Genomic DNA, 26963 nt, shown 5'->3' on the forward strand with positions numbered 1-26963 from the left:
CAGCAAGTTTGATAAATTTCCAAGGAAATTCAGAATGCACTCATTAAGACCTTATGTCATTAAGGAGATTATAGACGGAGGAGCAGTTCAGTTGGTTAAATTGAATGGAGATCCCTTCCCAGAAAAGGTGAATGGAAGTTGCTTGAAGCTGTACAGCGGTGGTCCGGCCATGTGACTATATGAATGTAGCACAGTCTTAGCACTTGGTAGCTGAAAAGAGGCACGAGACTAGAAACTACACTACCCAGGTTGAGGAGCTGTGCAATTGGAGGATTTTGCAAAGTAAGGAAGTGTCACAGTGTTTGTGGCAATGCGAACGGAGTTGCGCTACCCAAGGAGAAATCGCGCAGGTCGACCAGAAAGTGACTGTTAAAGTCACTATTTATGATTTGATGATAGAAATGTAGCCAAATGGAGCGGGTGGTTGGAATTTAAGACAAAATTTATGGGTCAGATCCTTGAAAATATATTGCCAATCCAGCATTAATGAATTGAATTTGGGTGGAACGGTCAGATTTGAATTCAAAATGCCCTATAAATTACAGGTGGTTGCCCATCGAAAAAACTTGGAATTTTGAGAATTGAGTTGTTGAGCCCTCAGGCGCACACGAAACGAGACTTATTTGAAGCTCTGTTAGCAAGTCCAGCATTTGAGAACTTACCAGAGATGTCAGAGTATTGTTGGAAAGTGTTATGTCGACACTTGCAACAGCTATAGATGCTGAAGCAGAGGATTCAGTGGTGGAAATTGATATGGAGGTATTTGCACTAAGATCTCCGCACCTACTGAGTGACTCAAGGGCGAGTCATGATGTTTGTGTTGGGGGACTATTAGGAACGGATCCCCCAAGGATAGTTTTGGGGCTAAAAGCCTATGTTTTGGGTTGAATTTTGTAATAAAGTTGTAAAGTCTCAACATTTTGTGGTTGCAGAGCCCAAAGGTGTCATAAGTCATAAAGGGTTTTCTGCCCTTATTTTGTAGAGTAAAGTCGGCTGTAAAGATCTACCCATGGTTCGCGGACCATGGGATTGTATAAAAAGAGCTAAGTAAGTATGCTCTAAGTAGTAGTAGAAGTCATAAGTTGTAGTAGAAGTCTTGAGTGATAAGGAGAGAAGTCTAAGTTTCGGGTCTTAGCGTAGGTAGAGGCTCTGCAACTGAGTGCGCAGAGGCCTAGGGTAGAAGTCTGCAGCTGAGTGCGTGGACCTGTACAACTGTGTGCGCAGGGAGGATAGAGTCTGTAATCATCTGAAGGTATCAATAAAGAGAAGCATTATGTAAATTCTGTGTCTTTGTTTCGTGTTAATGCATCTTGTGATATTGTGTATGAATTTCATTTATAATGCTTATGTGATGCGTGAATGTATGTAATTACGTTGGATAATTGAACACAAATAAGGATATCTGTTTACGCGACACTAACTATGATTGTTTAATAAGATAAGTAAGGCACTTAAGCTATTTTGGGAATATGCACGATACGCTGCCCTAGCAGTGCGAAAGTACCTGAATCGCAGGTTAGGGCTGCGCGAAGGCCGATCGTACCCCTTCGTGGAGGTACTAAAGGGTGGAATAAAGGGATGGCATGACAGAGACCTAGAACTAAGTGACCTGCACAAACACAGGAATAGAAGGAATAAACTGACATTACGATCATGGCAAGGTGTGGAAATTTGGTTCTAGCATCCGCCCATACTGCTTTGGGTGAGACTTCGGTCCGTGCTTCGCGGGCTAATGCCGAAAGGGCCAGTAGTGTAGGGATTTGTTTGGCTAACTAACGCTGAACCTGGGTCAAGCCCCACTAAGCCAACAATGGTGCTAAAAGATGTTTTCCCATACATTTTCTTGTTTTAAGATCATCTTTGCGAACTTCCCACATCAGCTTTGCATAAAGAGAAAGTACTTCCCCATCTCTAGGGCTTGCAAGTATGGTCGTTTCATATTACTCCTTTGCATTGGCAAGGTTGGATTGAACCTAATAATTTTTAACACCCAATATAAGCCTATATCATTAACAAGATAACTGTTATCACTGAAAATGCTGTAGTCAAAAATTTTTAGCCTGGCTTAAAGAGTGGGTGTTTTCGCAGTGCCTGAATTATTTTTAGCAGTTTCGCAGCGCTACCTGTTTGCGTGGTTTCGTAGCGTGCTACGAAATTGGGAATTGGTTCGAGTTTTCAGCGAAGGTCCAAATCCTAGCATGCCTATTGTATAGAGTTTTTCTTCCCTCCAGGAATGTTGATGAGAGCAGTGACAGTGTGTCCAAGGAGGCACCCTATGATGATGCAGCTATTGTGGGATTGGCATCAAGTACATTAAGGGAGTTATCTCTGAATTCTGGCTCATGGGTGATTGTGAAGGATGTCCATACTAATGTGGGAGACTTGCAAGAGTTTTTGTGTTGAATCCTCCAAACAAAAAATCTATTAAAATTCCACAAATCATAGAGAGTATTATGTTCTCAGCTGGCATGCTTGAAGCATATGGGCCTTCTGTCAGCGTCCTGTTTGTCTGAAGATTATGCTTTAGTCATTGATCCACTGGTGGTGTATCTATCACTTCAACTGGCCTTTGATATTGGGTTACATTTGGCATGCCTGAAAACATATAAGGTGCAACATCAGGTGTTATAAAAATGCTTCAGGGGTCCTTTAATAGACTACTCAACAATGTTACCAAGTTCAGCTATGCCCAAAACAATGTCTTCAACACCTCTTTGAATGTTCAAGAACTGCTTCTCAGTGGTGACTTCAAATCTGCTATTAATCTGTGATCTGTACTTCTACAAGAGGAAATCTGGTTTACAAATTCAAGGCTCCGGCTGAGTTACTTAAAGAATGCTTTTGTCTTGTGTCATGTTTTCAAGAAGAGTGGACTTGGTGAAAAAAGTGGAGAACAGTACACGGCACCACTTGAGAAGGGTGATTTATCTCCTACAAAGAAAAATCCCTCCCCTGGTTACTCTGGTGACATTGAAGTGCAATCAGAAGATCAGTCAAAGCCAGTGGAGGGGATTGATGCAAATTTACATTTACTATCAAAAATATCATCGAAGATTTTAATTGATACAACTGGAGATAGTGCGCCACTTAAGAAATGGTTAGACATATTTCTGGATGACACTAGTTCAAACTCTTAAAGTGTGGTAGTTGAGGAGGACACAATTCACACACAGGTTGATGCTATGCTAGACACTCCAAGGATGCAATGTGAATCTGCATGTCTTCCATCTGTGGAAAGTGAGTTCCCAAAATTTCCAGTTAATATAAGCTTTTCTCAGTACAGAGTTCCAAATGGACGTATGGATGCATATTTTGAAGAAGAAAGAATGCTGGGGGAAATGTTGTTTGTGGCCTCACAGGACTATACTAATTCTAAAACATATCATACTTCCCTTGGAGATAGCTGCGCTGATATTTTGAATGGAGGTTATATAAAGGTAAAGAATCTAATACCTTCCATAGGGAAGCTGGAGAATCATGATTCTTGTTTATGGGAGGTCCCTAATCCATCGTTTGATCGTGAGGGAACTGGAATCCAGATATGCTCTCGTAGTCCAGTTTTGGAGAGTCATAAGCAAGGATTTTCATTTGAGGGTACAGCTGCAAGAGGAGTTTGTATGCAACTACACAAAACCAAGATCCTCGAGAAGGAAGTAAGGACCTGTTTTGAGATTAATTTCCTATATTTTTTGGGTCAGGTAGCATATGTAAGGGTTGTGAATTCAGAGATAAAACAACAAAATTGAGTTGCCTCTGCCTATCAACGCTCTTTACTGTGGCGCCCTCTTGCGCATACAGAAATCACAATATCCCATACAAATGATTTAAAAGCGTCGGTGTCATCTATCAATGTTAGCTTGGTTACATTGTTTGACTTCTCAAGCTGTGTGGAGAACATGTCGACAAATAAACTCAACTGAGCTGTAACAATGCTCCACCTTTGGACGCTGTCACCATGACATATGTCTCAACTATGGAGGTCGACACTGGAGATACCAGGAAAGTCATTTGTAATGCGGCATTTCTTGTTGCATACCCACCGTCAGGCTTTTCTCCGCTTGTGAAAAATTGTGTTATTTGTAACAGCGGATTTTTAGAGAGATTTAGATGACTGTAGCATCTGTCCGGTAAAAGGAGGGGTTAATGAAAGAAATGGTTTCACTTATACATAATCTTGTGGATTCAGGGCAAACGGCTGGCTTGATTCATGTAAGCTCGGTAAAGTCCGTTGGACAGGTGTCACAACACAGTATTTAGCAACACCATTTGTCGAGAAGGTGTATGAACACATTAAAGACACTTTAAAGCGAATAATGCAACCATTGTTTATCGCTGGCCCGAGTATAAGACTGCAATACCTGAAGATAAAGAAGGATGGCACAATTCATACCAAAGATACCATCAATTCAGGGTTTTCATAATCAAATGTCGATGACAGAGAGGAAAAATCGCTGTCATAAAGACAAGGAAGCATATGGCAGGAAGGAATCCCAGGTTTAATGTATATGTAGAACGGTTCAAATTGGCTTTAGACTGCTTCTTTGCTGTTTGGTTTGTTACTGGGAAAGTGTGGATATTTGGTGGTCACTCATCCTCAAGTGATGCTCCAAATCTTACAGGTTGTGTATTGTGTTTCTCACATTCAGTTGTATAGGTTATGCCATGCCATTCATTTTGTGTGCGACAGTATGTTGCTGCCTACCCTGTATAATACATATTCTTGAATTTCGAGAGGACCAAAGCACAAGTCAAATTCAGAGGGAGATTGTAAATATTCCAAGAACCATGGCTCTCAGAAGACTTGCGCTACATTAGATTACATCTATCACATGTTTGATAAGTATGCTGTTAGTTCTGCACTCTGTAGCGGAAGTATTAGGCATCTTACCTTCCATGTTTTGTTGAACTCAAGAAATACGATTGGAGAAGATGATGGACAAAGAAAATGTAAAGAATACTTGCAGCTTCTGATTGAACAGTTAGAGAAAGAAAAAGGAAAGGATTTTTCAAATCTCGGGATTCAGTTTCAAGTTATCATTGAATTCCTGAATATTTTTCTTCTGAAGCACGGCACCTTATTGATTGTTTGCTGGATATGAACCCATCTAAAAGATTGGCTTCTGGCCCTGAAGGGTATGCTTCTCTCAAGAGCCATCCTTTCTTCAAGGGACTTGACTGGGATAATGTTAGGGGTATGCTGACTCCAAAGTTAGCCCCACCATTAACTGTTGACAAGGAAGATGAAGCTGAAGATGCTGGGTGGCTTCTTTCACATGCTGGATGTGGTTCTACTAATGATGAAGCACCTCTCAAAGAGAAAGAGTTGGTCTCATCATCAGTGGCAGTAGAGAATAAGGAGCACAAGGCTAAATTTTCTACTATCGATGCTTTTGACTCTAAATGGGAGAAATTTCTAGATCCAGGGGAGTTCATTGTGATGGTTTCATTGGTTAAGAAAATTCGAAAACTTTACAACAAAAAGATGCAGCTGATTCTGACAGACAAGCCGAAGTTGATATATGTAGACCCAGTCAAATTGGTACAGTAGGGTGAGATAGTTTGGTCTGAGAAATCCTAAGGAGCTTAATGTCCAAGTATTGAATTCTTCCAACTTTAAGATCTGTACTTTGAAAAAGACCACCTCATTTGAAGATTTGAAGACAGCAAGGAATACTACAGTGACTTTATGTTCCAGTTGGGATTTATGAAGCTTTTTATTGGTTTGATGCTAATTAGGTTTGCTGTGATATGTAATGACAGAAGAAAGCTTCATCCTTTTAAAACTATTTAGGTTCCTAATAGCTGTACAAATGTCTGAAGAGATCATGAATCTAAGCAGAAAACGCTTCAAAGATACATAGGTTCTGTTTTGACATCTACAGCAGTTTCGTAGCGCGCTACGAAACTGCTGTAGAATGCTGTTTTGTGAAAAAACAATGAATTTTGATGATGAGGTCAGCTAATGGTAAAAGAAGGTCTCAAACACAGGAGGGAGATTATACATGGATTTCATAACAGCTCAAACAGTGACAGGTGTAGGTCTTGAAGGGAAAATAAAATATTTTGTTTATTTTCATAAAGTTTTCTCAAAGGCACTTTATGACCGAGCTACTAGGGTATTGGTGGGGTTACCAGAATGTTCGGTTGGTACACCTGTTTGGTCCATGAAGTATCCAAATCATAGGGAATATGGTTATTATGTGTTGTCATTAAAGGTTTAAAGAGTTTGGAGCGTGGTATTTATATGATGAAGGAAAATGGGAGATAGAGACCGTTAAAATAGGAGCATATCTTTTGGTCAATTAATGAGCCATCAGCGCTTTCAAACATCCAAAATCAATATTCATTGTATCTGTAGCTCAGCCTTCTCAACTCAATCAACAAAAGGACATGTGTCAGCATCCAAGAAGAATCATATTACGAGGAGAAAGGAATTAGTATTTTAGTTTGATTAGAACTTTATGTAATCATAACTCAGCACTGATGTAATTAATAGGTTAGTTATGCACTAGATAGGGATAGTGAATAGCCACCTTCGAGGCTCCCCTCATGCTGGAGGAGGAAGCTCGAGGTGGAGAAGTTTGTTTGCCTATAAAGGGATCAGATTAGAATGTAGAAAGGGTTGGACATTTTATAGAAAAACAGAGTTGTTTTGGGCCATTGTAAGACTTTTTTGACAGTAACAGTAAAACAGTGTTGTTCTCTACTCAAGATTCTCGATGGATTGTTATGTTCAAATATAATGATGGTGTTTTATACTTTATGTTCTTTTATAGCCTTGTTGTAACACAATCACTCAGAATTCATAATCTTATGCTCTGACTTCCTGTGTGTTTGGCAAGCTATGTTTTGATGGAGTATGTTTGACATGTAATGCAAAGAGCCTTGACTTCCATGAGATGACTATGTTTTCCTTGTTTACTTAATATATTAGACTCCATTGCCCAATGAGAACCAGTTTGATATGTTTCCAACCAACTTTGCTTTCATGAATGAATAAAGAGTTAGCCATCTATTGTAGTGAAGGATTTTATCAAGAGTTTGTGAGAGAGCCCTCTCTGATCAAAGAGGCTAATCTTTGATCTAAAGTTAGGTTGAAATAGTTACATGAAATCTTGCTTGGTTGCAGCCCTCAGTAGTGATTTTGTGATAACATTTTGGTGCGTCTGCCGGGAGCTTAAGATTGAATTTCTGAAGGTAGCAGGAGTTCAAATGATTTTCAAGGCTGCAAAACTACCTTGGTGACTCCATTGTTGAAGAATTCAAGGTTTATATATTCATGGTGATTCCACTGGAGTTATGAAAGACCCAGAAGCTGCTCTTCTTTGTTCAAGGTATGCATGCATAGATTTCTCAGGAATTCCTGGTTTCCCAAATCATTTTCCCAAGGATGCATACTTTATAAGGAATGGTCCAAAATTCAATGGAGAAGATTTGAGTTTAACCTTGAAGCATGTAACAGATTTTTGTCATTTTGCTGAGCTTCTTAGAGTTAAACATGAAGATGTTTGCATTATGTTATTTTATGATTCACTTCAAGGGAAATGCAAACAGTGGGTTGAATGCTTGCCTGCCGAATCCATTAAGTCATTTCAAGACCTTTGGCTTATGTTTTTGGAGAAATGGACAGATAGGACAGAGGAGGTGGCAGACTCTCCCTCAGTTGAAGGTTTTAAACAATGGAATAATGATCACAATAAAGAAGAAACAAATGAATCTTTTTCTTTGTCCTTATCCTCATATCTGAAATCCTTTGACTGTAAGTCAGAGGATAAGGTGAAATTTTTTGATGAATTTGCCAAAGATATTGAGAAAGAAATTGAAGGTTTAGAAGGACAAATTCAGGCATACAATTTTCATGATCATGATTATTATTCTCAAAAGTTTCCTGTGACAGAGCGCAAGGAGACTATGCTGCTTCCATTCTCTTTCATGATTGAGGAACTGAACACTGTGATTGAAGATCAGTTTGCACAGCTGGAAAGTTTCAAGGAAGGACAAGCTGATCATGTGTTCTGGGACCCTATAGCTGATTACATGGAAGAGTTTTACTCTCCAGTGTTTCAGTTTTCATATGAAGATCAGAGACTATTTCAGTGGCAGTGGTCTTTACACTATCACATTGGATCTGAAATCCGATACAGTCAGAGACAATTTCAGTGGCAGCGGTCATTACACTGTCATATTGGATCTGAACTCCGGGACAGTCAAAGAAATCAAATGTCAGATAAAACAAATGATTGGCTGTATTGGAAGTTTCATATTGATTGAGCTGAGGGAAGTTTGAATTGTTAGGGTAGGTAGGTAGGTAATTGCAAATAAGCTCAAGGTCAACTGAGCATTTTTCAGTAGATATAGCTTTCTTTCTCCTACAGTCATGCTTGTCAAGCAAATTTTAGTTTGTAAAAAATGGATAAGGCACTGGAGCTGCATGTTCTTAGTGTACCACAAGGGCACACTATCCCAAGTGGAGCCACTGTTATCACTGAAAATGCTGTAGTCAAAAATTTTTAGCCTGGCTTAAAGAGTGGGTGTTTTCGCAGTGCCTGAATTATTTTTAGCAGTTTCGCAGCGCTACCTGTTTGCGTGGTTTCGTAGCGTGCTACGAAATTGGGAATTGGTTCGAGTTTTCAGCGAAGGTCCAAATCCTAGCATGCCTATTGTATAGAGTTTTGCTTCCCTCCAGGAATGTTGATGAGAGCAGTGACAGTGTGTCCAAGGAGGCACCCTATGATGATGCAGCTATTGTGGGATTGGCATCAAGTACATTAAGGGAGTTATCTCTGAATTCTGGCTCATGGGTGATTGTGAAGGATGTCCATACTAATGTGGGAGACTTGCAAGAGTTTTTGTGTTGAATCCTCCAAACAAAAAATCTATTAAAATTCCACAAATCATAGAGAGTATTATGTTCTCAGCTGGCATGCTTGAAGCATATGGGCCTTCTGTCAGCGTTCTGTTTGTCTGAAGATTATGCTTTAGTCATTGATCCACTGGTGGTGTATCTATCACTTCAACTGGCCTTTGATATTGGGTTACATTTGGCATGCCTGAAAACATATAAGGTGCAACATCAAGTGTTATAAAAATGCTTCAGGGGTCCTTTAATAGACTACTCAACAATGTTACCAAGTTCAGCTATGCCCAAAACAATGTCTTCAACACCTCTTTGAATGTTCAAGAACTGCTTCTCAGTGGTGACTTCAAATCTGCTATTAATCTGTGATCTGTACTTCTACAAGAGGAAATCTGGTTTACAAATTCAAGGCTCCGGCTGAGTTACTTAAAGAATGCTTTTGTCTTGTGTCGTGTTTTCAAGAAGAGTGGACTTGGTGAAAAAAGTGGAGAACAGTACACGGCACCACTTGAGAAGGGTGATTTATCTCCTACAAAGAAAAATCCCTCCCCTGGTTACTCTGGTGACATTGAAGTGCAATCAGAAGATCAGTCAAAGCCAGTGGAGGGGATTGATGCAAATTTACATTTACTATCAAAAATATCATCGAATATTTTAATTGATACAACTGGAGATAGTGCGCCACTTAAGAAATGGTTAGACATATTTCTGGATGACACTAGTTCAAACTCTTAAAGTGTGGTAGTTTAGGAGGACACAATTCACACACAGGTTGATGCTATGCTAGACACTCCAAGGATGCAATGTGAATCTGCATGTCTTCCATTTGTGGAAAGTGAGTTCCCAAAATTTCCAGTTAATATAAGCTTTTCTCAGTACAGAGTTCCAAATGGACGTATGGATGCATATTTTGAAGAAGAAAGAATGCTGGGGGAAATGTTGTTTGTGGCCTCACAGGACTATACTAATTCTAAAACATATCATACTTCCCTTGGAGATAGCTGCGCTGATATTTTGAATGGAGGTTATATAAAGGTAAAGAATCTAATACCTTCCATAGGGAAGCTGGAGAATCATGATTCTTGTTTATGGGAGGTCCCTAATCCATCGTTTGATCGTGAGGGAACTGGAATCCAGATATGCTCTCGTAGTCCAGTTTTGGAGAGTCATAAGCAAGGATTTTCATTTGAGGGTACAGCTGCAAGAGGAGTTTGTATGCAACTACACAAAACCAAGATCCTCGAGAAGGAAGTAAGGACCTGTTTTGAGATTAATTTCCTATATTTTTTGGGTCAGGTAGCATATGTAAGGGTTGTGAATTCAGAGATAAAACAACAAAATTGAGTTGCCTCTGCCTATCAACGCTCTTTACTGTGGCGCCCTCTTGCGCATACAGAAATCACAATATCCCATACAAATGATTTAAAAGCGTCGGTGTCATCTATCAATGTTAGCTTGGTTACATTGTTTGACTTCTCAAGCTGTGTGGAGAACATGTCGACAAATAAACTCAACTGAGCTGTAACAATGCTCCACCTTTGGACGCTGTCACCATGACATATGTCTCAACTATGGAGGTCGACACTGGAGATACCAGGAAAGTCATTTGTAATGCGGCATTTCTTGTTGCATACCCACCGTCAGGCTTTTCTCCGCTTGTGAAAAATCGTGTTATTTGTAACAGCGGATTTTTAGAGAGATTTAGATGACTGTAGCATCTGTCCGGTAAAAGGAGGGGTTAATGAAAGGAATGGTTTCACTTATACATAATCTTGTGGATTCAGGGCAAACGGCTGGCTTGATTCATGTAAGCTCGGTAAAGTCCGTTGGACAGGTGTCACAACACAGTATTTAGCAACACCATTTGTCGAGAAGGTGTATGAACACATTAAAGACACTTTAAAGCGAATAATGCAACCATTGTTTATCGCTGGCCCGAGTATAAGACTGCAATACCTGAAGATAAAGAAGGATGGCGCAATTCATACCAAAGATACCATCAATTCAGGGTTTTCATAATCAAATGTCGATGACAGAGAGGAAAAATCGCTGTCATAAAGACAAGGAAGCATATGGCAGGAAGGAATCCCAGGTTTAATGTATATGTAGAACGGTTCAAATTGGCTTTAGACTGCTTCTTTGCTGTTTGGTTTGTTACTGGGAAAGTGTGGATATTTGGTGGTCACTCATCCTCAAGTGATGCTCCAAATCTTTACAGGTTGTGTATTGTGTTTCTCACATTCAGTTGTATAGGTTATGCCATGCCATTCATTTTGTGTGCGACAGTATGTTGCTGCCTACCCTGTATAATACATATTCTTGAATTTCGAGAGGACCAAAGCACAAGTCAAATTCAGAGGGAGATTGTAAATATTCCAAGAACCATGGCTCTCAGAAGACTTGCGCTACATTAGATTACATCTATCACATGTTTGATAAGTATGCTGTTAGTTCTGCACTCTGTAGCGGAAGTATTAGGCATCTTACCTTCCATGTTTTGTTGAACTCAAGAAATACGATTGGAGAAGATGATGGACAAAGAAAATGTAAAGAATACTTGCTGCTTTTGATTGAACAGTTAGAGAAAGAAAAAGGAAAGGATTTTTCAAATCTCGGGATTCAGTTTCAAGTTATCATTGAATTCCTGAATATTTTTCTTCTGAAGCACGGCACCTTATTGATTGTTTGCTGGATATGAACCCATCTAAAAGATTGGCTTCTGGCCCTGAAGGGTATGCTTCTCTCAAGAGCCATCCTTTCTTCAAGGGACTTGACTGGGATAATGTTAGGGGTATGCTGACTCCAAAGTTAGCCCCACCATTAACTGTTGACAAGGAAGATGAAGCTGAAGATGCTGGGTGGCTTCTTTCACATGCTGGATGTGGTTCTACTAATGATGAAGCACCTCTCAAAGAGAAAGAGTTGGTCTCATCATCAGTGGCAGTAGAGAATAAGGAGCACAAGGCTAAATTTTCTACTATCGATGCTTTTGACTCTAAATGGGAGAAATTTCTAGATCTAGGGGAGTTCATTGTGATGGTTTCATTGGTTAAGAAAATTCGAAAACTTTACAACAAAAAGATGCATCTGATTCTGACAGACAAGCCGAAGTTGATATATGTAGACCCAGTCAAATTGGTACAGTAGGGTGAGATAGTTTGGTCTGAGAAATCCTAAGGAGCTTAATGTCCAAGTATTGAATTCTTCCAACTTTAAGATCTGTACTTTGAAAAAGACCACCTCATTTGAAGATTTGAAGACAGCAAGGAATACTACAGTGACTTTATGTTCCAGTTGGGATTTATGAAGCTTTTTATTGGTTTGATGCTAATTAGGTTTGCTGTGATATGTAATGACAGAAGCAAGCTTCATCCTTTTAAAACTATTTAGGTTCCTAATAGCTGTACAAATGTCTGAAGAGATCATGAGTCTAAGCAGAAAACGCTTCAAAGATACATAGGTTCTGTTTTGACATCTACAGCAGTTTCGTAGCGCGCTACGAAACTGCTGTAGAATGCTGTTTTGTGAAAAAACAATGAATTTTGATGATGAGGTCAGCTAATGGTAAAAGAAGGTCTCAAACACAGGAGGGAGATTATACATGGATTTCATAACAGCTCAAACAGTGACAGGTGTAGGTCTTGAAGGGAAAATAAAATATTTTGTTTATTTTCATAAAGTTTTCTCAAAGGCACTTTATGACCGAGCTACTAGGGTATTGGTGGGGTTACCAGAATGTTCGGTTGGTACACCTGTTTGGTCCATGAAGTATCCAAATCATAGGGCATATGGTTATTATGTGTTGTCATTAAAGGTTTAAAGAGTTTGGAGCGTGGTATTTATATGATGAAGGAAAATGGGAGACAGAGACCGTTAAAATAGGAGCATATCTTTTGGTCAATTAATGAGCCATCAGCGCTTTCAAACATCCAAAATCAATATTCATTGTATCTGTAGCTCAGCCTTCTCAACTCAATCAGCAAAAGGACATGTGTCAGCATCCAAGAAGAATCATATTACGAGGAGAAAGGAATTAGTATTTTAGTTTGATTAGAACTTTATGTAATCATAACTCAGCACTGATGTAATTAATAGGTTAGTTATGCACTAGATAGGGATAGTGAATAGCCACCTTCGAGGCTCCCCTCATGCTGGAGGAGGAAGCTCGAGGTGGATAAGTTTGTTTGCCTATAAAGGGATCAGATTAGAATGTAGAAAGGGTTGGACATTTTATAGAAAAACAGAGTTGTTTTGGGCCATTGTAAGACTTTTTTGACAGTAATAGTAAAACAGTGTTGTTCTCTACTCAAGATTCTCGATGGATTGTTATGTTCAAATATAATGATGGTGTTTTATACTTTATGTTCTTTTATAGCCTTGTTGTAACACAATCACTCAGAATTCATAATCTTATGCTCTGACTTCCTGTGTGTTTGGCAAGCTATGTTTTGATGGAGTATGTTTGACATGTAATGCAAAGAGCCTTGACTTCCATGAGATGACTATGTTTTCCTTGTTTACTTAATATATTAGACTCCATTGCCCAATGAGAACCAGTTTGATATGTTTCCAACCAACTTTGCTTTCATGAATGAATAAAGAGTTAGCCATCTATTGTAGTGAAGGATTTTATCAAGAGTTTGTGAGAGAGCCCTCTCTGATCAAAGAGGCTAATCTTTGATCTAAAGTTAGGTTGAAATAGTTACATGAAATCTTGCTTGGTTGCAGCCCTCAGTAGTGATTTTGTGATAACAATAACAATAAAAATATGTTTAATGGGACTAATCCATACTTCATGCGGGAACTTTGCATAGTTTCTGAGCAGAAGTGAGTTGCTTGGATTTGCCTCCATAATTTTCTGATAGTAAACTTGTGTACCATTTGAAATAGAATCATCCCTGGAGACTTCCTAATTCCTACCACCAATGACATATCCTCTAGCTATATACATGGCCTCATCCATTGTCTCTGACACAAATTGTGAATTTCTCACCACGGGGTTCAAACCACAACCCTATTTTCCTCCTCCTCTAGGGCTCAAACCTCATTTTTTCTTTTCAATATAGATGGATTTTCACTTCCCATCCGATTAACAACAATTGAAACCTTATGGGTTGGTTTTAAACTCTATGGGGAGCTTACATGGAGCTTTCCTTCCAATTCTCAGGTACCTAATCCAAAAGAACCAAAGTTGGACAACAAATTTGCAAATTTACAACCACAGAGGTTGGAATATGGAGCTCAAAATGAGACTAGAAGATCTTCTGAGCAACATTTTTGCAGAGAATAAAAGAAAAATCTAGATGAAAAAATGTTAATACCTTACCAAATTCAGTTCAAAATCATTTTCCTTCAGCTCAAAATGAATGAATATAACAGTCTCAGATGGAATATTGCTACTAATTGGATCTATTTAAGTTCTATGAATTCATATAACTACACAATTATCTCCAAAAAATGTTGTCATCATTTTATATTTTATTCATAAGAAATGAAGATTCAATAAAAAAATATGGCTTATGAATGGCATTCCTTTGCATTTTAGTTTCCATTATGATGTTTGGACTCAATTGATCTTAGAACTATGTTGCTTTATATTATTAAAATCATACTTGGCTCCATATTGTTGAAATATATAACTAGGTTTGGTCTTCATAATGACATATGTAATCATGATTGTATATATTTAATGTAAAGATAAAAAGGAAAATTATTATTGTCATTCTTGATGCATGGGTTTCATGTTCAAGGTTATTTTTATAGGTCAATCACCCATTGAGTGCTTCTGGGGCTTGTCATTGAGTCAACATGTCAAACAAGTTATTTCCATATATGGAAGACCCTCTTGGGAATCATTTATCAAGTCAAAGATATATATTTGAGACAAAATAGAGTCAAAGACCCCCTCCAATACAAGTCATCCTACATGAAATGATAAGTCGGCCTCAAATAGGTCTACTCGGCCTCCAAAGAAGACTATATATATGAGAGCACTCGACGTCATTCAAGATCATCCAATTAGTTCGATAATAAGCACAGAGAACAGAAGAAGATCCAGCGAATGAGAGAGAAGACAAAGGAAGAATAAATGAGATTTGTTTTCAAGGTTTGTTTTGGGTTAATCACTCACACATGAATATTGCAATTAGGGCATCTTCTTAGCTACAACAAGATCAAATTATAGTTAGGTTAGGGAGTCAATTCAAGGGTCAAATAAAAATCAAAATAAAATCTGAGTAGTTGAAGAAAAGAAGCCCATCCCAGTTAAGGAAGAACGAGGAATAATTCTCCCTTATTCTCACACATGTCAAAAACCAGGGTTACTGCAATAGCCGAAATTGCAGTCAGAAGTTGCAGGTCTGAAAAAGAGGTTCAAGGAGGAGTTGCAGTTGTTGGAAAGCAAGTTTGACAAAGGTTGAATTTGTGAAAATAAGCTCATGAAGGAGAGGTTTGACTTGGTATTGGAGGGGTCTTGGTCAAGGGTCATAAGTATTGGAAATATTCATTTGAATTTCTTTAAGAAGAGAAGAGTTCTTGTGGGTTTCCTCTCAACAGAAGAGGTTTTGGCCCTGACTGATAGCCTATATCGTGAGTTCTCTTGTATCATTATTTTTTCATAGTTCGTTATATGTTTGATGATCAAAAAATAATAATAATAAAGTGAAATAAGAATATGATCAAGTTAAGTTAAAATACATCACAATCAATTATCAAAGAAAGAGAAATCATCTAATCTAGCTACCCCTAGATTTCTCAACATGGTATCATAGCTAAGGTAACTACATAGGGAAATGAAGCTTGAAGAAGGATCATTAAAAGGAGTATCAAGAAAGTCAAGACATCAAGAAGAATACCTCAATGATTCTACTTTCAAGAAGGACCCTACCTCCACTCAAAGAAATGACTACACATTTGAAGCATCTTGAAGTCTCCATATTCTAGATTTCTACATCCCAAGGAAGCAAGAAGAAGCATTTCCACCATCATCAAAGAAATCAAGGTGATATCACTTTCTTTGAAGAAAGGATCACATTTCAAGCATATTTGAAGAAAGACATCTCTAGAAGAAGAAGTATAATCATCTTCAAGGAAGTAAACATCATCAAAATCAAGAAAACATCAAGTTAAAGATATCATCATCAAAGGAGTATCTTCACTTGACAAGTAAGTATCTTTATATCTATGTATGGATCTACTATCAAAATGAATTCATTCTACAAGAAAAGACACAAACTCGTTGGGTTATCAAATTTCCTTGCATGGAAAAAGAGGATAGATTTGATCCTCGAAGATAATGAATTATTGGATATGTTAAGGTTTCAATCTCAAAACCATCACAAGAGGAAGCTTTAGCACTATCAAAGTATATGAAAGGAGAAATAAGGGCTAAAAGAATCCTCATAGAATAAATCAAGGATTCCCTCATCCCTTATGTAGCAAAATTGGATAAATAAAAAAAAACTATGATAAGTTGGTAGAATTGTTTTCTGTAAGCACTAGAGGAGAATTTATATGTTTGAGAATCGATATATATAAGACGAAGGTATCAAATGAAGAATCCATATCCTCATACGTTATGAGGGTATCACAAATAATAGACCAACTAAAAGAGTTAGGGGAAATAATTTTTGATAAGAAATGACCATCTTTGTGCTCAATGCACTACCTAATGAACGGGGAAAATCGAATATCTATAGAAAGAAGGAAGCCACTCCATTCAGTGAACTTTGGTCATTACGTAAGATTCAAGAAACTAGGATAAAAGTAAAGAGAAATGTTGGATCAAGTGAAAAAACTCAAGAATATGATGCCATGGATAGGAAGAAAGGAAAGTTTGGAAAGTTTGTTCATCGAAAAAAGAAGAATTTTGACATGTCAAAGATCCGATGCTATGAATGTAAGGAATATGGGCATTTCAAAAGAGATTGTTATAAACTCAAGAAGGGAAACATGAAAAGGAAAGAAAGAAATGAAGCTCATGTGACTGAGGATGTAGAAGAACCTAATGAGAAGAAATCCAAGAAGGAAGAAGTGATAGATATTCATTATTAAGGTCTCTGACACATTTTACCTTTAGGTACATAGCAAGGAGAAGAAGGAGGTGAAAATACCTCTACTGTGATTTAAGATTGCAGTCATGATGAGAAGCATTGTAAGTATGATAGTGTGCACCATATTAGAAGATAAAATCATATTAGAAGAATATGGTTGAAGTAAAAAAGATATTATGACATCATTATAGAAGCATGAAAGGATAATTGAAGTAGAAATTAAGCAGTAATCATATAATGGAAATAGTTCATGACATCGAAGGTTATCTGAAGTAACAATTTGAATGGTTGAAGAAAGTCATCTAGCATGATAGAAGATGAATAAATCATTATACATCATCATCTTTAGGAAGGATCATTTGCAGGATGATAATAATTAAGATCCACCATTAGAATGTTTATAAGAAGGTTAGCCTCTACATGGAAGAAGCAAGTGTCTCACTGATAGTCTACAATCCACCTTGTGTGGGATCTGATGGTAAGCTATGATGATGAAGATATGAAACAGGTTGAATTATTTGAAGTGTCTTCATCTTCAAAAAGGAAGTTTCTAGAAGGAAGTCTAGATGACCAAAAGAAGGAAAAACTATGTATATATTATTTTGATAGAGTCAAGTCATCATATAGTTGCATATGTCTTGTTTGAATTACTCTATCTTCTTAGCACGATCAAAGAAGAAGGATCTCTTCCATTAGAATGATGCATGAAAGCATGTAGACAATGTGCGGTGAACTCTTATATGATATCAACATAATATGGCCTCATATGGAATATGAGGTGGTTGAAAATCATGGTTCCTATATTGAAAAAACCATGTAAAGAAGATCCCGAGAAAAGAAATATGTGAAGAAAGGAAGAAAAGTTCGTGAAATATGCAACTATAAGTCACGTAACATAAGATAAGTGATAAACATCTGATAATAGAAGTATTAGTTATGACATATCCATGGAGAAGGTATGAAAAACTTGATAAAGTCTGAAAAAGAAGAAGACCCTTGATATTTAATATCTTAGAGATGGAGTCATCCATATGTAGGACGTTGACGTTGCATGAAGTTGATGTCATGATGAAATATCATCATAAAAAGGTAATTTTGATTTGATGTTTATTTTTATTTTTGAAAACATATGGTTGGGTTGAAATAGGGCTAACAAAAGAGAGTTCTAGATGCCACCTACAACTAGTACTCATGTGATTGGATGGAAGTTCCTAAAATAAACATTACTTGGAAGAGGTAGCTATATGAAGAAAAACTAGATCTAGACTAGACTATCACTTTCCAATAAAGAGAAGGATGACATGAATATTTGTTCAACTCGATGGTCCGTTAAAGGAAAGTGATGAAGAAGATGGCCGATTCCCTATGAAGAAGATCTAGAAGATGAAATCTCCATGATGAAAATTTTGAAGTTCATGACATTGGAAAGAGGAGCCTAAAAACAACTAATAGTAACACGATCTCCACCAAAGAGTTGATAGTTGTTAGTACCAAATTGAGAGGGAGCTTAGGAAAGTGCCAAGTAATAGGGAGCTTGATTATATTCATTTTATAGGAATGATTATATCCTCCCTAGTTGAGATGGAGAGGTAGACACCTCAATATTTTCTTTATATTATGATGAAAGAATGGAGGATTGAGTGAGAATATGAGATTGATTATGATACTCTTTAAGGATGTGGTAGGGGATCCAATAGAATATTCGTTATTCCAAGAAAATAGTTGTTCTAAAAGGACATACCATTTAAACACTTGGGTGTGGTATGTGCCTTGAGAGACAATGATGATGGTGTTTATCAGTCATTTGTCTTGCCAACATTTTGCTCTAATCTTATGGAGAGAGAGAGTTGTTACTCGAGGAATTTCTATGTGACAGTGTTGGTTAGTATGATGAGATGCACCGGTATAAGATGAGAAAGTATCTTATGAGATGGATTACCAATCCAACTCTTCTTATGAGAATTGTTCAGTTTGAGAATTTCCAAGTACCTTGTATGAATTATGAATACCTCCCTAGTTAAGAGGGAGTGTTGAAATATGTAACTAGGTTTAGCCTTCATAATGACATATGTAATCATCATTTTATATATTTATTGTTGGCTTGATGGGGCCTGACCCAGGTTCAGAGTTATTTAGCCAAACAAATCCTTACACTACTGGCCTTTTCGTCATCAGCCTGCGGAGCGCGAACTAAAGTCTCACCCGAAGCAGTATGGGGGGATGCTAGAACCAAGTTTCCGCACCATTGAGATGTCTGTGGTGTCAATTTAGTCCAACTATGTCTATCTTCATGCAGGTTACTTCCCGCACTATTCTAACCTTTAATACCCTCGCGTTCTATTATAATCACCTTTCGCGCAGCCCTAACCAGGGGCTGAGGTGATTTCGTGCTGTTATGGCAGCGAACTGCACTATTTCACCAAACTACATTGCGAATCTTGCTTATCTTCTTACAGATGTTAGTCAACTTCGTGTAAACATATATGCTATCTTGTACTCACTTAATCAATACAATCATATATATTCACGCATCATATAAACAATAGAAGTGAAATTTATACCCAATATATTCAATGCATAAAATAGGAAATAAATACACAGAATTGGTATATAACTTCTCTTTATTAATGCTTTCAACTGTTACAAACTCGACTCGCCCTGCACACTCAAATGCAGGGGTTTGCACACTCAGCTGTGGACTACTAGGCCTCTGCACTCAGCTGCAGAGCCTTCTCCTACTTTATGACCCAAACTAGACTTTACACTTCCGTTCTTCCACTATAATTCTATTCCATGTTTAGATTTATGATTCTTCCATTATCTCTTAACTACTTAGAGCCTCGGTCTATTTATAAAATCCCATGGTCTACAGACCATGGGTAGGTCTCTACAGCTAACATTACATTACAAAATTAAGGGCGAACAACCCTATGACTCTTTTACAAGCTACACGCCCCGTGCCCACAAAATGCAGAGTCTTTACACCGGAGTTACAATTTTTGACCAAAATCTGGGCTCTAAGCCCCAAAATTCCCTTGGGGGATCGCGTGCCCAACAGGCCCCCAACACAAACATCATGACTCACCCTCGAGTTACTCTGTTAGTGCGGAGATCTTTGCATGAAGACCTCCCAATTCTACCTGAATCGCTGCAATATCGACAACACACTAAGTGGCTGCCCGTTTTTCTTCCTCGACTTGTTGTGCAGAGACCGCTGTAGCTGAATTGCTGCCCTGAACCTTTTCCTGTGTTGCCTATAGCTGCATGAGCTTTTCTTCAATGGAGGCGGTAATGATGTATGCCTCATCAATCCACGGCTATAGGTGTTCCTTCAAAATGACTTCCTTATGTCGAGCAACATCTACCTGTTCCTTGAGTTCTTTTGCCTGCTGCATCCTTGCAAGCCTCTGTGTAAGGGAAACCGTCTGCATGGTCCCTTTTACTTCATCGTATTTCTGCTGGAGCTCGCGAGCCTCTATCTCTAGGAACTGTATGTTCGTGTCCCTCTGCAGGGTGGTGAGAACCTCAAACGACTGCACGAATAGCTTTGTGTAGTCTGCCACTGTACTATTATTGCCGTAATCATGCTGGCGCACTGTTCTCTAACTTCTGGTGGGGTTGAAGGCTGCACTTTCAATTGCAGTTCGACTATCTGAAGGTTCAGTTTGAGCTGAACCCCGACCATTTCTTCCTCTACCTCGTGCACCCCTGTTGATAATTTCCAGATGTGCGCCTCCACTAGTTCCTTTGCTTGGATGGCCAACTTTGGGATCATTTGGCAGGCTTCATCTACCACTTGTATGAGCTATCTGTTCTGTGCCACTATCACGTCGCGTTGCAGGATCAACTGTTCATTGTTGATGCGTTGCTTACTCATTACCTAGAGAGCGAGACCCTCCTTGGTTCACAGTTCTGTAGTAACTCCATCATGCAAAACATAGAGCATCTGCCGATGGAGCATAGCCATATTTATCCTGATTCCCTTCAGCCTGCTAACCATAGGCATATCGGCCTCATTTTTTGTAACTAGCGCTCCCTCTAGTAGCACTATTGCGTTAGTCATCTGGGCGTGCAACATCTCCTCGGCCACGGCCATGCTTAGTGCGAGGCTGGTTGACACAGTGCCAGCATGTGGGGTGCACACTTGCAACTCCTGTATCTGTACTCGGAGAGCCCCCAACACCATTTGGTGTTCCTCTCCGAACTACTGTAGGGTTTCTGCGATGACATCCCTCACCATCTCCCCAATTTCATGCAGATCCCCCTCAGTGAGGGTGATTGGGTTGAAAGAAGTCTTTGAAGCCTTCGACTTCTTCTGCGACACTACTTTCTCTCTTGCGTGTAGTCGTTTTAGCTGGGTGGACACTGTCTACGGGTCTGCACCACCTTTCTCTGTATCTATCTCTTGTTCAAGCGAAGGCGACTTTTCTCCCTCATGCTCTTCCTCATCTGCCTTCTGTTGTTCTTCTGCCAGCTTCAGCGTCATGTGCTGCCTGGGCCTTAGCTGCTTCCACTTCATTCTTGTATTTTTCTTCAAACTTCACCATCCACAGTTTCGCGTTGACCTTTTTTTGCTGTGCTGCGGACTTTTTTGCTTCCACCGCGGAGCTAGCTGGAGCATGCCACTCTGGCGCCCATGACTCAAGGCTGCGAAGATGACATAGTCTGTCGCCAAGTAGGCTAGCTCGCGCCATGCCTTCATAGGGTCTTTCCGCGCCTTGATGTAAATGCGATGGAAATCTACCTTGAACTCCGCAAAGCTCCGCAGACTATTGTAGACCGTGGGCGATAACTGCGGCTTGCAATTAATCCCCATTTTTATTTTCATCTCCATGAACACCCAAAGTATTTTACGGTCACTTATCCTCCGTGAATCTCAGGTTGCCCAGAGGAAACCATACTTCACTGCGTCCGAAAGGTCCTGCACGATCGTCGGGAACTGGCTGTCTTTAGGAAACTCCTATGCCACCAGTACTATGGATAATAGAAGCTAGGAATTGTGAAATGTCGTCCCCTGCTCCTGTTCCTCGTGGTAGTTCTCAAGGAACTCTCTGCATAAGTAGCTTTCCCAGTTGAACTGGACCCTTTCTACGCATTGTGTTGCAAGTGCAACCACAGGCAGGGGAACCTCATCCGCACGACACTTCCCCATAACCTTCCCTGCCAATATATGTGTCATGATTTTGACCACCGGGTTATTGATGCTGGAAATTGCATACCCTCTCTTCTTCTTCCCCAGCTTGAACTTTTTCTTCATGGCCTCCGCAATGGCCAAATCATCACTCTTACCCTTCGAGATGTTCGTTGGGTCCTCCCCTTTGCAAGGGAGCTGGGTAATTCTGTGAATCAAGTGGTCTGTGATGGGGATGGGCTCCTCCAGCCACAAGCACCCATCATGCACCAAGTAGAGCAGCTGCCTGATGACAAAAATGGTCACTAGGGCATGATGGTAATGCGGCACCCAGATCAGGTTTAATAATCTTGCCTTTTCTACACCTCTCAGCCACTTACGCAGCTCTAACTCTATGACTCCAGTTGATGCGTCTTTCTTTCAGCGCATTAGCTGCGCAGTTGCCAAATGTGGGAACTTCTCGTGGTCTACGAGATCCTAGTCTTCAAATTTTAGTACAAGCACTCACCCCAAGTGCGCTCCTTCAAAAATAATGTCGTCAGGGAGCAACGGAGTCTGTAGAGAGCTTTTTCTCTCATCTATGTCTTTGGGCACCTTTGCTTTACCCTTCCGCGGAGGAACATATGTGGGTAGCCTGGTAAGAGGGTCCGCACCCTGGGTGTCAACCTCCATTTCTACATCCTCCTCCTCCTCTACCAGGATTTCTTCAAATTCTTCCTCCTCATTGGCCTCCAAATTAATAGCTTCCCCTTTTCTTCCATGGTAAGCTTAGTCCTTAACGGGTTCCTAGGGGATATGCACATTGGTACCTAGCCTGCTTGTCTTTCTTAGGTCTCGGCGTGCGCGACAATTTAGGGATTTCTGCGACTATACCAACACTTTTTGGGACTTCTACTTCCGTAGTGGCCTGTGTGGGTTCCTCAGGGGTCATTACTTCGGTATCCATGGCTTCTTCAAGTGCTACCATAGTGCTATTCCAAAATTCTCTTAACGGCTCGGGTAAATTCTCAAACAACTAATTTGCCTTCAGAAGATCGAACAGATCTGGGTTGATGAATGTCTATGCGTGCAACAACTCATTCGTCAAATTGCCAAGTGTTGTCTGCTAGACAACCCTTTGTAATTTATAATGCCTTTTGAATTTGAATTCGACTGTTCCCCCCACATTTGGTCCATTAATGCTCGATTAGCGGAAGATTTTCAAGAATCTAGACCATAAAGTTCACCTTAAATGCCTGCCACCTACTCCATTTGGTCTCAAACCAAGCATGACATCGTGAATAGTGACTGTAATGGTCACTTTCCAGCCAACCCTCATGGCAGCGCAGCTACCCTCGCGTTGTCGAGGACCCTGTGACACTTCACTACTGCATGTAGTCCTGACATCGCACAGCTCCTTGGCATAGTATTTTATAGTCCTACACCTCCTTTCAGCTGCTTGGAGCGCTAAAACTATGCTTCTGTCAGCTAGTCAGATGGCCGAGCCCCCTTTGTATGCCTTCAACCGACTGCCATTGACTTTTCCTGGGAAGAGTTCTCCATTTAACTTTACCAACTACATCGCGTCACCATCTGTGATCTCCTTAATAACATATGGTCCCAACCAATGCATTCTGAGCGTCCCTAGGAATTTATCAAAATTACTATTGTACAACAAAACCAAATCATTCGCCTTGAAGGTCCACAACTTAAAATGTCGATCTAGCCAAGCCTTTTCCCACTGCTTTTGGAATTGCTGGTGAAATCCAGTCAAAAATCATTCTTCTTCGAGCTCCTCCAATTGTATGAGCCTCTCCTCTAGGGTTCCGCGATCCATCATACCTGTGAGCATTGCTATGCGCAAGCTAGGCACGATGTATTCCATAAGCATTACAACTTCCACTCCATAGACAAGCCTAAAAGGTGTTTGTCCCATCAGTTTCTTGCATGTCGTCCTATAAGCCCATAATACTGCAGGTATGCGTAGGTCCCAATCACTTCACTGTGCATTGCATACTTTGGTCAATGCGGTCTCCAGTACTTAGTGGAATGCTTCTACTGTCCCGTTAGCCTGCGGGTGATATGGTGTGCTTTTCTGATGATACATATGAAATTATTCTGTCAGCACACTGATCGTCTCGTTTAGGAATGTGTACCGTGATCGCTCATCAAGATCTTCGGACATCCGAATCACGTCAATATGTGTTCAAAAAGAAACTCCGTGACCATTGTGGCCATGCAATCCTTTACTGGCTACGCTTTTTCTCAATGAGTCAGGTACTCTATCGTAGTGATAACATATCTCGTGCTTGTCTTTCCTTGAGGTTTGATAGGTCCTACAAAGTTGATTGCCCACTTTTCGAAGGGCTGCAACATCATTTGTGGATTCAAAGGAATCTTGTCCCTCTGCGATGGTTTACCTGTTCTTTGACATACATCATATGCCTTGCAATGTGCTTTTGAATCCTGATGAAGGATCGGCCACCACAACCCTGCGCGGAGAATCTTCTGTGTGGTTGCTCTCTGCATAATGTCCTCCTGCAACATCCCCATGAGCATCTGTGAGGATGTTGCTTTGTTCAAAATCAGGTACATAACTTCATAGTATCTCATCATTTCCCATATTATATAGATGCCCCGTAATGATAGAGAAATCTGCCGCACACACCACTAGTTCCTTCTTCTACTAGACATAGTACCCTACTGGTGCAGCTCTAGTTGTTAAAAGGTGAATAATATCTTCGAAATGTCCATCCACTACATGCACAGTAAAAAGCTACGCGTTAGGTAGTCCTTCCTCTAAACTAGTAGGTTCCTCCCCTGTCTCAATGCATGACAAGTGATCTGGTCCTGCATTCAATTGTCCAGGCTCCACAACAACTTCAAAATCACATTCTTGGAATAATAAAAGCCACTTGCATATGTGGCCCCCCAACACAAGCTTATTAACCAAGTACTTCAGTGCAGAATGATCTGTATACATCTTAAAGTGACCTCCTAGAAAGTAGTGTTGATACTTCTGGAGTGCATATACCATAGCTAGTCCCTGGCATTTAGTGGTGGAATAGTTCTTTTTTGCTTTAGATAATCAGCGACTCATGAATGCAATAGGGTGATCCAAGCCTTCTCCACAATCCTGTCTTAGTACTGCCCCCAACGCTATACATGACACATCAACATGGACATGAAACTCTTTCTTCCAGTTCGAGAAGACCAGAATCGATGCAGTAACCATCTTTTCTTTCAATACATCTAGAATTTTCTTATAGTCATCGTTCCAGCAGAACATGACATCCTTTTTCAATAGTTTTTCCTTCAGCGTGGTAATCTGGGCATAGCCTTTGATGAACTTCCTGTAGTACCCCATATGTCTCAGAGTAGCGCGCAACTATTTCGCACTTCGCGACACTTCCAAATTTAGAATCACTGCGATTTTCATTGGGTCTACCATTAGCCCTTGTTTACAAACAACAGGCCCCAATAGGTTCCCAAAACAAATGAGGAACATTGATGAGCCTCATCATTGGGTGATTATATGGGCCTTAATTGACCTTAATTCACCTCCTAGCTTAGCCAAACCAACTATTCTCACAACTTATTGCATACTTTTGATTATATTTTGTTTATGAGATGAGTTAGAGTTGGATATTTTGCTTTGTGGTCTAATGTGCATGTAATGCAGGAATAAAGGATAAAAGCAAGGAAAATTGTAGGAATAAAGGAATAAAGGATAAAAGCAAGGAAATGTGGCAAAGGCCTTGGTAAAAACTCGAATGGGACAAGGGAGAGTAATTATAGGAGGTAAATCCTTCTCATTTACTACCCCTCCATTCGAATATTCCTCCATCATCTTGGAGTAGAAACAACCATCACTTTGAAGACTAGAAGATAGCTGAGCAAGTGAAAGTGACAGAGACCAGTTTATCTTGAGTGGGGAGCCTAACCTCCCTAATTGGAAGGAAGACATTGGAGACTTCAGATGTATAAATAGAGAGGCTTAGGACCTCAGTAGGATTCGGATTCTTATTCTATCACTCTACTTTATTTCTGAGCTGCAAGACTTGTGACAGTTTGTTATGTAATCCATGGTTTTGATAACGAGAATGAGTTATGTTTTGAGCCAGCTCTGAGTTAACTCAGAGGGGTGAAGCTCTTGGGTTAGAGCCCAACCTAAGCAAACAAAGCTCCTCTTTACTGTACATGTATGCTAGCATAGATTCCTGGTTTTCATTGTTCATTTGCTTAAGTAGCATAGATTTTTGTTCTGTTCATTTGCTTAAATAGATGCATTTTCATTACAATAACGTAGAGTAGATCGATTGTGCTTAAGTTTACTTCTATTTGTGCCTTCTTTCAGTTCATAGGGTAGCTACAGGAAAAATATCACCATAAGGTTGTGTGCAGGTGTCTCGGTCTCATCTCCTCCCTCTAGGACCATGAGTTGAGGAAGAGACCCTTCAGCAACCCCAAAAACATAGGTTTCTAGTTCTCGTATGAGCTATGGAGTTTGTAGTTTGATGCAGTTACTTGTCCACCTTCACTGGTTTTTCTATCGTTTTTCATTTGAAACTTCCTTTAGCATGTTCTTCATGCATCATTTAATTACCGTCCGATCCACAAAAAACCTTCCCAATCACCGTCCGATTCATTTGTTTATCCAACTGTCACCTTGCGTGAAGTCTTCCACTTGCTTTATGTGCTTTAAGTCCCCACCGTTGATTTGCCTCACCTGATCCGACAGTTATCATGTCATCTCTATACTTTATGCACTTTAAACCCCCACCATCAATCTGCCTCGCCTAATCCTAAGACTATCACACAATCTTGCGCTAACACTTGCACGGTTGTTATCCACCCGAGAGCACGCGAGAGAAATGGTTTTCTCATGATACATGTCACTTAGTTAGGCTAATCACGTAAAATTTCAAAATACAGCTTACAACCT

The 26963-nt window shown here is 39.7% G+C and overlaps 1 pseudogene; it reads right to left on the reverse strand.

The window, feature by feature from the left end:
• Window positions 1–1799: 1799 nt before the first annotated feature.
• Window positions 1800–20683, reverse strand: LOC149228282 (uncharacterized; annotated as a pseudogene).
• Between the last annotated feature and the right edge of the window lie 6280 nt (window positions 20684–26963).

This window comes from Pinus tabuliformis, chromosome J (assembly GCF_031772625.1).
Source record: "Pinus tabuliformis cultivar Carrire ecotype Pingquan chromosome J, CPIR1, whole genome shotgun sequence".
In the NCBI taxonomy this organism is placed as follows: domain Eukaryota; kingdom Viridiplantae; phylum Streptophyta; class Pinopsida; order Pinales; family Pinaceae; genus Pinus; species Pinus tabuliformis.